Source organism: Polypterus senegalus, chromosome 17 (assembly GCF_016835505.1).
Source record: "Polypterus senegalus isolate Bchr_013 chromosome 17, ASM1683550v1, whole genome shotgun sequence".
NCBI classification, from domain to species: Eukaryota; Metazoa; Chordata; class Cladistia; order Polypteriformes; family Polypteridae; genus Polypterus; species Polypterus senegalus.
Window position 1 is genome coordinate 27,502,183 of NC_053170.1, and position 14,353 is coordinate 27,516,535.

Here is a 14,353-nt window from a genome sequence, read left to right on the forward strand (position 1 = left end):
TGAGTGTTTATCATTTTGTGCTTAGAGTTTGGATGGGCTTCTTTTGTATCTGTAACATAATCACTTTTGTCATTTACTACCATAAACACAAACACAATTTTATTATGATTTAAAATTTATAAAAAGTTACAGTTCACTAAAAAACTACTGAACTATGCATTTTGTCTGGAGGGTGAAGCACATCTTTGTCACCACATGATTTGACTGTGCAGTAATCGTTCCATCCTCACAACTTTTTTGCATCTTATTTTGTCCAATAAACTTACAGTAAATATACAGTAATCGTGAGCCCAAAAACCTTTCATGGATTTTCACAGCCCTAACCCTCACGATTCGCAAGGGATTACTGTACTTTGTATCACACAATTAAAAGTCGTACTTGTTTCCAACAGATTAGTGAAAGCAGTACACCAATAATGGGCAGCGGTTCATCACAACCAACTCTTAATTAGAGGCTAGGGCCTGCCATTACTCATTGAACAGCTTCACCCTGCTTTCCCTAGTTCTCAATCATGATGGCTTTACCTTTTTGGAAAAAAAAAGAAAAAAAAATCTTTTCTTTTTTCTATTACTAGAGGGCTTTGCCCCCACTCACTTCATTCACCAATCCCCAGGCCGGCGACAGACGCTAGCCACTTTGCGGTTCAGCCGTTCATATGCAGGGATGTGGATGTACATTTTAATATGAATGGCATATCAAGATCTCGTTTGGTGTCTAATGTTATTTGCGGGAGATGTACTACATTAGTTTTCTTGGATACATCCTTCTTTAAATAGTAATTAGGGAGGCAGAAGACCGTATGGTCTTAATGGTTGTAGATTCTCTTTGGGATATTGTAAGTTGATGTTTTCATTTTCCACACAATCACCACCAATTGTTTCAGCATAGTCTATTGATACACATTTAACCAATTTGCCAGGTAACCGATCGAAAATTTTTTGCGTTAATTCGTTTCTCTGTGCTAGGATTGCCCATGTACATTTCTTCTGTTGATAACCTTTCGGGATGAAATTGTTCAGTAAGATTTGGACATAATAAGTCTTCTTTTATTGAGAACTTAAAAGTGAGAAAAACATCAAAATTTATAAGAGCTGAGAGCACAGGAACTGTGTCTGACAAAAGCTTTCAGATAAATGAGAGGGCCATGTGCGTGGTTGAATATGGTTGACAGAAGGGCGTGACTTGAAAAAAGCTCATGGCCAAAGTCTCGTCTTGAGGGACTTTGAAAAAGTCTTGGATCAGGATTTCCTTTTATAATAGAGAGAGATAAATTTGCATTTCAAACCTGCCTGTTAGAATTCTCAATCAGTCAATCATTGTTTAATATATTGTCTTTCAGTGACCACAACATTACAGGGCTCCAGAGGGAGAGAGAAGGGTTAGAAGCATGCACTGCTAGCACATTGCCGCACTCATCTCACGACGAACCCCTGGATTTGAACCCGAGTGCAGCAGGTGACACCTCAGCAACACACTGGGACAGCATGAGGTTTTTTACAGTGGCTGGAGTGCCCATCCTGCCACCTAGGGAGATCCTACTCCTAGAGGGTGCTTTACAACAATAAAAAGGACCCGAATGTAGATAGGAGTATACTGGCATCGCCAAGTATCAATCAATCAATAGCACCTGATGACCCAGATTCTCTTGATTCACAAACACAATGTCTGACTGGTATCTCAGAATGGATGAATTGTAATTTTCTCAAGTTAAATAAAGAGAAAACTGAAATCTTAGTGATTGGCAATAATGGATACAATGAGGCTATTAGAAATAAACTGGATACATTAGACTGAAAAGTCAAGACGGAGGTAAAAAGCTTAGGGGTAATTGTTGACTATAATCTGAATTTTAAATTGCATATTAATCAGATCACTAGGACAGCATTTTTTCACTTAAGAAACTTAGCTAAAGTTAGACCTCTTATATCACTGAAAGATGCTGAGAAATTAGTTCACGCGTTTGTTTTCAGTCGACTAGATTACTGTAATGCACTCCTCTCAGGACTACCCAAAAAAGACATAAATCACTTGCAACGAGTGCAGAATGCAGCTGCTAGAATCCTAACTAGGAAATGAAAATCCGAGCACATTTCTCCAGTTTTGATGTCACTACACTGGTTGCCTGTGTCATTCAGGATTGACTTTAAAATTCTGCTTATGGTTTATAAAGCCTTAAATAATCTCGCCCCATCTTATATATCGGAATGCCTGACACCTTATATCCCAAATCGTAGCCTTAGATCTTCAAATGAGTGTCTCCTTATAATTCCAAAAGCTAAACTTAAAAGAAGTGGTGAGGCGGCCTTCTGCTGTTATGCACCTAAAATCTGGAATAGCCTGCCAATAGGAATTCGCCAGGCTAATACAGTAGAGAACTTTAAAACACTGCTGAAAACACATTACTTTAACATGGCCTTTTTATAACTTCAATTTAACTTCACTTTAACTTAATCCTGATACTCTGTATGTTCAATTTCCTCATAATAACTACTCATGGTGGCTCTAAAATCCGTACTGACCCCTACTCTCTTTTTCTGGTTTCTTTGTGGTGGTGGCCTGCGCCACCTCCACCTACTCAAAGCATCATGATGCTCCAACAATGATGGATGGATTTAAAGGCAGAAGTCTACATGACCATCATCATCATCAAGCCCTTCCGTGAGAACCCTAAATCCAAAGAGGACTGTTTCATTTATGTTAGGTAGAATGCCCAGAGGGGACTGGGCGGTCTCATGGTCTGGAATCCCTACAGATTTTATTTTTTCTCCAGCTGTCTGGAGTTTTTTTGTTTTTTCTGTCCCCCCTGGCCATTGAACCTTACTCTTATTCGATGTTAATTAATGTTGATTTATTTTGTTTTCTTATTGTGTCTTTTATTTTTCTATTCTTTATTATGTAAAGCACTTTGAGCTACTGTTTGTATGAAAATGTGCTATATAAATAAATGTTGTTGTTGTTGTTGATGTGCTTGACGGGAAACAATGGAGGGGATTGCAGAAGGCACCAACAAACTTACAGATGTATCTACTTCTTCTTCAGCTCCAAAGTCATTGACTGGAAGGTCTGTGACCTCTGGCTTATTCCACATACCTCTCTGCCCCCTGCCACTCCCACACCACTAACTTTCAAAAAGGAAAACTTCAGCAACCAGACAATGTCTGTTACTGTACCACCATAAGAATGTGGAAAGTCAACCGCAATGCTGTGCTTTTGTCGGACATCAGTGCCATCACACCAGCAGCTTCAATTCATGAATGAACAGAGTATGACTGACAGGGACCTCAACCCTTTAGGCTGCATCTCTCTATTTCATTTTTAAAACAGTCAGATCCTACAGATAACACAATAGAATTAGCATCTGTAAACCTGAGTGAGTGAATAAATGTGAGAGAGACAGTGCGTTTTTATATTCACTTTAAACATTTCTAATGATTGAACTGCATGGACCGAGCCAAGGAATGACTTGCAAAGAGCATGAGCCACAAACCTTTGTAAAAAGTCGCATCTAAAGAGGCCAGCACAATGAAAATGCATAGGCTCTGATGATAGGACATCTGGGACAGTTAAGATTTACAACTCTGAAGTGTTTTTTTATGAACAGACAAAGGTAAATATAAGTTAACCAACCACAGGGGCCTACTTTGTATTACGGTAATAATCCATTCTCTTATCAGGAAATAAAAGAAAAGAAAGCACACACACTGCAGAAACTTTTAGACAATGAAAAACAAATATGAAACTAAATTACACATTCATGGGAAGGATGGCATATACTGTACATAAGACATTGTTGGGCACACAACACAGCAGCCACGGTCTAAACATTTTCTCCTCATATCTACACACATGTGTGTATTCTGAATATAAATGGGGTTCCATCAAGGGTTCTTTGCTCACCCTGATCCTAAAATGGATTAGGTGGGTTCAGTAAATGTATGGATAGATGGATAAACGAGAGTGCATACTCTCCACAAAATGATGCAAAAAAAACCCAAACACAAAATGAAACTTTTAATTATTTCATTAATGACCAATGGTAAATGAAGAAAGAACAACATGAACTCAAAAAACAAAACCTACTTTTCAAAATCAATGATTTAAAAATGACAAAGCCAAAATGTACAATTCAGAGTTCACAAACAAACAATTAAAAAAAAAAAAATCAAACAAAAACACAACATATTAACAAAGGCCAAAAATTCACAATCGAACAACTAAACGCTCCAACAAAATGCCCTGAAGGTCAGAAGACCACAAGTAAAACAAAACCACGCTTAGGAAAGATAGAAGGGAGAAGTCTAACAGCAACCAAGGCTAATGCCACGGCCTCAAAGCAGTGGCTCCGGGTGAGGCGAATGATAGCATTGGGGCTGTTTATTGAATTAGGGGTCTGATCGAAAACACAAAAATGCTTCAATGACATAATAAAGAGAAAAGAGAAAAGGCCTATTTAAGCAAAAAGTACTTATTGACAGAAAAGTAATTTGAAAAGGGACATCAATTACCAAAATTCAAACTAAAACAAACTAATTCCAGAAAAACATAACAACCATGAAATAAAAAAAGATACATAAAGTCCAGCTTTGGAGCAGCACCCCCAACAGAACATTGCATGTACACTCATCTACCACCCCAACCAAGAACAAAGGGTGCTAAAGTGCAAATCTTTACCATAAACCACGGTTTTATTGCACACAAGGGAGGGATGATCAAAGTATCAAACCATAGGTTCCCCACTGAACCGCATAATACCGGGTTCTACTCCTTATCAAGTGAGGTGGCCCACCCATTTAATCACTATCAATAAGCTGTCCCCTCACATCACCTCCCAATTCTCTCACACGTTAGTTTCCAGCAGGTTGTCTCAACACATCTCCGAGATCTTGGCTCACTGGGCCACTGGAATGAAGCAGCCTTTAAACCCACCTTGGGCCAGAAATGTCCATTAAAAGTCCAGGGACTGTCACCCAGAGGTCCCACTGGTGAATCTAGTGATTCCTGAATGCTAATTCCAACTTAAAGGAGTAGGCATCCTTGGTAGTTCCCTTGCCCCCTGCCCACTGTAATAGGCAGAGAGGGAGTGCATGATCACCCCTTCTACTGGTATACAAGGATCCTCCTGACCTTCTACCTATGACATCTATCTTAGATCAGTTCATATGCAATAACTATTTGCAGGGTGACATTTGAATATATTTGGCATCCCTCCACCAAAGCTATTTAACACTTCAGGACATTTGGAGGGGCTGTGAAGTGGTGACCTGGGATTCCTTTTTGAAATACACACTACAGACCTGGTAGTCCTGAGGGACCAGACCAAGTTTTTATAGCCTGTGTGCAGGTGACCAAGTAAAAAGTTAAAGGACTAAAATAATTTCAGTCATTAAAACTTTTTTTTTATTAAATTGGCATAATCGTGTTTATGCTGCGCCTTCCTGTTTTAGGCAGCATGTACCTGAACAGCTTGCAAACAGTGGGACACTGCACTGGGAGAATTGTGAAACTTTGTGTTGGTATGAAGCAGCTGAACAAGGCATTGGAAGGACTCATAAAATGCCAAATTTAAGTCCACCTACATAACATATGAAAATCAGAAAAATATTTTTCATTGTTGTTTGAAAGGAAGTAAATAAGCTCATGTCTGCTTGCTGAAATGGATGCTTAAATGTTTGAGCACACAATATCCACAAATCCGACACCCCACATCTGAGTTGTCACTGCTCTCCAGCTATTATTTGCAACAAACCAAAAAGTGACCTAAAATGAAGGCGTACATTGTATTGTTCAGAATATCTGACCCTGTCTGATGAAGGTTTTATGACATTTAAGCAGCTTGGATTGACACTTGAGGTATGTATTCTTATGACAGTCCCACAGGACATACAAGACCTGACTTAATAATTTGCAACGCTGGATATAATTTTAATTCTGAGGAAGACACCGGGGGTAACTGAAAAGTGGGTAAGAGTTGGAAGAAATGTTTAGAACACGGACTGGAGAAAGATTAACAATCAGTCCCACGCAAGACAATGACAATGCCTTTCCCTTTGCCATGCTGACAAACTCGAACAATCTATATATATAATTCACTAAGCCAAGACAACCATGGAAAGCACACCGGAAGGGCCGTGGATTCATTAAGCCACTGACAAGTAAGACACCTATGGCATGCAGGAAGGAGCCACGCTGAGGTGAATCGCCATATGCAGCGTGTAAAACAGTTTGCGAGGGGTATCCCATGGGATCCTTAAAACAATCCTTTACGACTGAGGTTAAAACACAATGAAGTAAGCAGTCTTTAAAAACGAGTTTTCGGTTACGACGCACGACCGCGTGCACCATAGCAAACTGTTTTACACGCTACATACAGCAATTCGCATCCGCGACAAACATGCATCTTCTTAGATGCTCCTGCAGGAACACGGAAAGTCTACGTGAGTCACAGGTGCATCTGGACTGTGCAAAGACTCAAGTGACGAGTTGGAGGTGGGCACATGAGCGATGGCGGTCCACCAGTTTTCAGTCACGGGCGATTGTGTGTTGGTTCGTTCCGTGCATTGTTACAATGTTGCTTTTCTTGCTGATTTATTACATTACCGATTTTTCAAATATTAATTTTCTCCCTGTGCTTAAAAATCATTAAAAAACCGGCCTGATTATGCGGCGTATGGTATGCCGCGGGTTGGCAAGTATGTAATATACATACAGTATCTGGGTGCAAACTAAATTGAAAAGCTGCCTTACATCACTTGTATGCTGGTCCAATATCTAGCAGGACAGCAATCTGTGTACAGTTTGCCAAGTATTTCCCATGTCTATCTGTGTCCTCTGCCGCACTTCAGTTTGGTATGGATGACAACAGGAGTGCTCCTCTTCCTCAATATATCCACCTTATCCTTCTCATCTCTATACTTTCTAACTTTGCTTCATATTCCTTCTTCAAAAGCCAGGACTCATTCACACATGATACAACTCTTTGTGCTGATCAAATAAACTTTTTCCATCACTGCCATTAAAGTTCAAGTGACAATGAAAAGAAGACTGAACTTCTAGAACTCCCTCAAAATAAGTTTCCTTTGCCATGACTGCAGACTCGGCACCTTGCTATGAAGGTGTTACATAATTTGCCAAACCTTTCTTGTTTCTCCAAAATAACTCCACTGCATACTTGATATATCAGAACCTGACAATACTTTAAAAAGATCTCCTTTGCTGCCTCTTTGATTAAATCACTTTCAGCAGTCTATACTGCAAAAAGGGTTCTTCTCGGCACTGCTTTGGCCACACTGCGTCCCATCCTAACAAGTGTCATGCCCTTTTGTCAGCAAAGTGCAGGGCAGGTCTCATATAATGGCAAAGAAAAAGAAATGGTAGCTGACCTCTTTTTAAAAATGTCAAGACTTGGTACTACTACTATACACTGCTATTGTTAATAACTGCTCAAAAAAGTAAGACATTAGGACCCAGATTCTAAAAGCCTGGTCCACTATTGTACAGAGTTAAGTTTCTTCTGCCTCTGTTTACTTCAGGCATTGCGGTTTCTAAAACTATAATTAAGTTCAGAAGCGACTAAAGGGTCAATGGCGATCGATTTTTCACCAAGAGTAGCACAACTAAATGGGCCTGGAAATGCATTAAGTACACAGCTAGCCTTCGACCTGTAGTGTCCTCTAACAAGCCTTTGAAATGAAAACTGAAAAACGGGATTACACTACTGAATCATCCAAGCGTCTTCTGAGGACCGGTCCCAGGCTCATATCCTGCCAGGTTTCCAGACGATACCCATGCGATTTGAAGTGCCTTGGCATCCCTTCTGTATTTCATGTGCCAAGATGAGAATGGCTTATCATTCTGTCTCCGCCATGAAACGGCGAATGCCCTGCCGGGGTCCATCGCGAGCCTCCTCAGTGGATGCTGTGGGCCAGCGATGCGGGCGGCCAGGCGAACGATGCGTAGCGAATGCTTAACTGTCACTCCTCGCAATTTGATTCGTGAAGCCCACACATCACCGCGCTGTCTTCGCTGCCTTTGGAAGCTGGAGCTCCAGTCGCTCGCACGCTCCCTTTTTCCCTTTATGACATCAAGGAGCAAAGGAGCTTTTGTTCCTTTCACAACCGGCAGCTTGCAAATAAGGTAAGTTCGCTTCGCGTGGTTGCAAACGGACACAAAGCACCTCGGCAAAGCAACAGCATCACCTGCGGCAGAGATTCTTTTGATTGGCTATTAACAACCATACCGAAATCGCATTGTTCAAATGTAGAAGTGAATGCGAGGTAAGGATAAACTACATCAGCAGGACTTCTAAACACACCAAAAGAGATCTCTGTTACATATACGTTAGGGTAAAAAAAAATCACGGATTATGAAACAAATAAATAAAACCAGCTAGCTCGCTCTCAGTGCCCCCTGGCACCTGACGAAATTGAAAACTTGCCCGCTGATGCTGTCAGTTCATACTCATGCTGTAATAATCGACCAGCACGCTTCATGGCAGCATTGCATTGATTGCAGGAACTTACCTGACAGCTCTCTCGCCTCTGCAGCCTTTTATCCAGGGGGACAGCGGCCGCTAAAGCTGGCATGCTGGCCCGGGCACAGGAGCTATTTTTCTTGCAGTTGAAGGAATGCGGGAGTGTAATAGGGGTAGTTAGTAAGGTAGGGAGGGGGGCGGAGTGCTTCCTTCCTGCTTGTCAAACCGGAGCCGAGCTGCAATCCCACTTCCAGCTGATGAGCACAACAAAAACACCGTCTCGCGCTACGCAAACACCCCGCGCCCGAGCTGCCGCTCCGCCTCAGCACGCGACGAGGCGTGTGTGCCCCACCCCCTGCGCGCGCCTATTGGCGGGCGGAAAGGCGTTTAGCATGTCTCAATATTCATGAGGTAGATAATTTGATTGGTCAGGAGGGCAACTTTTTTACTCTCTTTCGCTCTCTCTTTCTTTCGCTGGCTCACATTTCCTCCTTCACTCGCCCCTCCTAAAAAAAACGTCCTGGAACATTCCGTAAATTCCGAGGCGCTGCGATTTAGTGCGACCCTTGGGAGCGAGTCGAACGTCAACGGCTTAAAGGAACGGTGTTGCCCCTTGCGAGTGAGCATGACAATGAAATTAATTGCTTTATAATTTTTTTGGAGAAGGGGTATGGCAATGCCAAATTCCAGCCCTTTTTCCTCCGGTGACCCTCTTTTGTGGATTTCATCATCGACGGTCTTAATGTTGATCTGTCATTATTTGGTTAACTGCGAAACCGCAACTAACGCCCATATTGGATTCTCACCCGTTGCGAGGCTGTCCGGTTCACGTCCATATCCAAATTAAAAGGCAGCTCTCCTTCGTACTCCGTCAAGCTTTTCTCATGCTGTTTTTGTCCTTTGGACTACAACCATTTCTGCATGATCAAGAATATGCATGGAATAATTTAAAAGCTGTAGCGGGAATACAAAAACTGCAGGATCCCAAGGACTCAAACTGTAACGGATTCAATATTGTATAAAATTTTATAGTCATCTTAGAGTGGTGTTAGATTTACGTGCGTGACATCAGCGCTGAAGGCAGGCAAACAGCCAGCTAAGTAACCAACATGTTTTTTTTTAGAGATTTTGAATATGGATGGAATTTAAAGGAAGCAATAGTTTATTGTAATGACCCAGGAGGGTGCAAGAGACTAAGGAATGGAATACGCCATTTTAAGCCCAACAGCTGGTGAGTGGCGCTATAAAGGACTTTTGTGTGCTTCAGCGACAGCTTCTGCCACGCCACTGGGGCAACAGTATCTGGCGGCAGCGACTGCAAGGTGTGCGGTACTAGATACAAAACACATGGCCTCCACATCAGGCACAGAACACATGACCTCCACATCAGGCACAAAGCACGTGACCTCCACATTAGGCACGAACCATGTGACCTCCATACTAGGCACAAAATATGCGACATCAATGCTCAAAATAGTGATGTTACATGATGCACCTGGTTACACTATAGTAGTTAGTATTGTGGGAGGGTTATCTGACTCAAATAATGTGCCTGTTGAGTAAAGCAAGTGGCATAATCAAGCTAGCGTGGAGGTCACATGTTTCCTGTTTAGAAGTATCTAGAGGTCACGTGTTACGTGGGCATCACGTTTTCCTGTCTAGCATGGAGCTTCACACGTTGCCGTGGCTGCAGCCAGTCCCTTCTTCAACTCAGGTGTCCTGCAGCTCCATGCATTCCCAACTGCTTTGTTCCTTTGTCCACTCATACTGTATATGCCAGCAGGCTACACCCACACTGCTCATCCAGGGTCAGAGGCAAGCAGGGACGTCAGAAGAGAGGGGCTTTAAAGACTTAAGTCCCTGATGTATCATGCCAAACCACTGATCTTTTATTCATTTACTACCACCCCCTCTCCCCCCACTTTTCATAAAAATATATGGTATTTATATCAAAAAACATAAAACCCAAGCTTTCTGCAACAATATACAGTATGTTGATCAGCAAACTCTAAAACACTTAAGACCCCTGCTGTTTGATGTAACATACTGTACACATACCGACGTACTTGAAACTCAGAAGGGAACAGAAGTTCAGCTTTAAAACACATCACGATGAGGAACAAGGTTTACAGTATATGTATAGATTGAGCTAAAAACCTTATTCGATCGTATCCCAGAAACACCACTGGAGGCATCCCATATGCCACTCTTTCCCCGGCTCCTTTAGCTGATTCAAGGCCAAGGTCCAAATCCTAGACACGCCGGCAGCTACAATCAGAGCCAATAGATTTTAGCAGCCAAAAGATGTGTAAGAAGTGCTGTCTAAGTGCTGTGCCTAATGACCACCCATCCTCCCTCACCACCATCCAACACTGCTCGTAGAGCTTCTTTTATTCCAGCTTCTCCATGTAGTTATGCCACCTCAGACAGTAAGTCTGAGTCTAAGTAAGGAGGGTGTCCCTCACAGGGTGAAACCCAGAGGTGCCTCACTGCTCTCTTTTCATAAACCTCATCCTCAAGGGTAACACAAATTTCATTCGCAGGGACTTCATAGGGGTGTTAGATGATGTGGTCTGGACTACGTGAAGCAAGCTCTGTTGAATAGAGGGGTCCACCAGCATTAGTGCTAAACTAGTCCTCCACCTCTGGGTCATTATTTGATCTTTCTCCCAGTGGTTTCTACAGTGTAATGACCCAAGGGGAGTGGAAGTAGCCACTTTATATCAACTGCTGGTGTGTAACCTTATGAAGGCACGTAGGCTTCTTCCGCCACATCACTCAGGTGTTCTGTGGCTCTGGGAGTTCCCAGCTGCTTCAGTCCTTTGCTCACTCATAAATGCTGCCCATATCCACCATACACCACTCATCTAGGGTCAGAGACATTAACCTGTATGCGACTCTTTCTCCTTACTCCATGAGCAGACCCAAGGCCGCGGTCCACATCTGATACTTGCCAGAAGCTATAATCAGGGCTGATGCACTTCTCCAGGTAGTCCTGCACCTTCAGACAGATCTGGTGCTCTACACTGCAGTATACTGTATTATTTGAGAACTTTATCATTTCACGCACAAATAAAACACACTTCTCAAAACTTTTTTTTCAATTATGTGGTTTCAGGGCTGCCTTAAGTGTGGAAGTACAGTAAATGCAAATGCCTGATGGATGATCATAATGATGAGTAGTGATGAGCAAATACCTGCTGAATTTACTTTGCCTGGAGTTTGCCAATATCTCGCAAATGCAAGCCAGAGAGGATTGGGAGCCTAAACTAGCGTTGAGTGGATTATAATGGTGTCCCTGAGGACAAGGGAATCGTCTGCCTAATATGTTGGACTGATTATTGTGGCCAAAAGTATAATATTAGCCGTGAGGCAGCAGTGCTAACTACTGTGCCACCCTGTCTCCCACAATATTCTGAGACCTTTATCTCTCTCTGCATCACAGAGCCAGTGATGCAAGGAATCAGCATTAAATACTCTTGGGGGCTGCCTCTGTCGCTACCCAATCAGCTTAACAAGAGCTCCTTGGACTTCATGGCTTGCTTTTTGTCCCGACGTGTATTGTGAATTGTAGGACCTTCTATACACAGATACACGTGTGCCTTCTAAGCAATGTGCAATCAATTTGTTTTTCCACTGGTGGAATCCAATCTTCTTCTTCTTTTGGCCGCTCCTGTTAGAGGTCGCCACAGTGGATCATCTTCTTCCATATCTTTCTGTCTTCTACATCTTGCTCTGTCACACCCATCACCTGCATGCCCCCTCTCACCACATCCATAAACCTTCTCTTAGGCCTTCCTCTTTTCCTTTTGCCTGGCAGCTCTGTCTTTAACATCCTTCTCCCAGTATACCCAGAATCTCTCTTCTGCACATGTCCAAACCAACGCAATCTCGCCTCTTTGATTTTGTCTCCCAACCGTCCAACCTGAGTCGATCCTCTAATGTCCTCATTTATTACCCTGTCCATCCTTGTCACACCCAATACAAATCTTAGCATCTTTAACTCTGCTACCTCCAGCTGTCTCCTTCTTTCTGGTCAGTGCCACCGTCTCCAACTCATATAACATAGCTGGTCTCACTACCATCCTGTAGACCTTCCCTTTCTCTCTTGCTGATATCCGTCTGTCATAAATTACTCCTGACACTCTTCTCCACCCATTCCACCTTTCCTGTACTCTCTTTTGCACCTCTCTTCCACAATCCCCATTACTCTGTACTGTTGATCCCAAGTATTTAAACTCATCAGGTGGACTCCAATCAACTTCTAAAAACATCTCAAGGAGAATTCAAGCAAACAGGATGCACCTGACCACAATTCGGAGTGGCACAGCAAAGGGTCAGAATATGCGTAGGAATGAAAGATTTCAGTATTTGATTTTTAAAATGTATAAATCTTTTCTAAAAAAATTATTATGGGTTATTGCATGTAGATTGGTGGCACAAATGCCACATTCACCCACTTAAAATGAAATCTACAACACAATAAAAGGTGCCGAAAGTGAAAGGGTCTGAATCCACTGTATATACGGTTAACTTTGACATTTTCATTGTTTCAATTCCAAGATTTTGTATTGAACCTTTGAACTTGCCTAGTCTGGAACTTGTTAGTTTCACTCCCCCATCACACCAGTACATTAGGCAGCTAATCTGAGGGAACATTCTAGGATGATGCCTTCAATAGAGCAGGTTACTAAATCACCATCAGTATGTGTAGCAACATTATAATGGTAAAATTCTGTCAAGGTCAAACTGTGAGTGCTTCACAGGAAATTTCCCTGTAGGGCAGGCGGAGGAGGAGAGGAGGACAAGTGGGGTAGCATCAGTCACCATTGCATCACAGAAGCCCTACAGCACATTAGCAGATCACCTGCTCCCAGATCTAGATAGCCTACACATGCCCACTTGAACACACACTTGAGTGAGCAGAGGCAGATTTGGATTTGTTTGCCGGTATATGTGCTTAGGGATTAAGCGAAACATGTTCTAGAAACATGTATAAAGATAATAGATAAAAGAATCGGAACATTTCTCATTATTGTGTATTGTTTCTGCACTCATGTTTTTATTGTGCGGGATGTAAGCTCACTGGTTATCAATGCTACGTCACTGCTGTAGAGTTCTGGGTTCAAATCCCAGTCCAGTGACTGTTGGTATGGAGCTTGCATGAACTTCTATGTTGGTGTTAACCCTAACACTCCAGTTATTTCTTTATTTTTTAATGTCAGCTCCAAAATCCAAATGACATGCAGATTAGGTTGGTTGATTATGTTTTGGGGCTTGAAAAAGGCTGACCCTCCATTCAGGAGTGATTCCTGCCTTGCACTCACTCCAGCTCTAGACCCTCATAAACCCACCCTGGCCATAACATTTTTACTCCTCTGCCTCTGGGAGACGCTTCAGAGCCCTGCATGCCCACACTACCAGGCTGAAGAACAACTTTAACATCAAAACAATCAGCTTATTAAATGCACGGCGATCATTAACCCTTCCTAGAAACCAACATGATTGAACCCAACTTCTGCATCGACCACACAAAGTCACACACTTACACATAATACATTGACTGTAATCTTCACTGTGACTACATTTACTTGTGACTTCATTTATTATTCATCTATTTACGCTTACTTTTACTCTGTGTATATTTGATTTAACGTTTACTTAGTTTCTTGTCTACTCTTATGTACTTTTATCTAATGCATTTATAAGCTTATTTCAAACAATATTTCATTGTTTTGTGCATCTTGCAAAAAAAACTACAATAATAAGTGAATTTGAAAAATGGCTAACCTTATGAAGGAGCAAATAATCCATTCATCCATTTTTAAACCTGCCTAATCCAATTCATGGTCAAGGTGGCATCAGACACAAGATAAGAACCA

The 14,353-nt window shown here is 42.1% G+C and overlaps 1 protein-coding gene and 1 long non-coding RNA gene across 5 annotated transcripts in view; one reads left to right on the forward strand and one right to left on the reverse strand.

Annotated features, from left to right (window-relative positions):
• LOC120517927 (transcription factor HIVEP3) overlaps positions 1–8,783 on the reverse strand; it is a 512,318-nt gene extending 503,535 nt beyond the window's left edge. For 3 of the 4 annotated variants that reach the window (XM_039740447.1, XM_039740450.1, XM_039740446.1), the window contains exon 1: positions 8,521–8,782. The gene's annotated coding sequence lies outside the window, so the exon portion shown is untranslated. Of the gene's footprint in view, positions 1–8,520 lie in introns of all 4 variants that reach the window. The other variant, XM_039740449.1, reaches the window with a different exon arrangement.
• The window catches only part of LOC120517928, a 44,933-nt gene continuing 38,543 nt past the window's right edge, over positions 7,964–14,353 (forward strand). The window contains exon 1 of the long non-coding RNA XR_005631135.1: positions 7,964–8,134. This is a non-coding gene — a long non-coding RNA (uncharacterized LOC120517928). The remainder of the gene's footprint in view (positions 8,135–14,353) is intronic.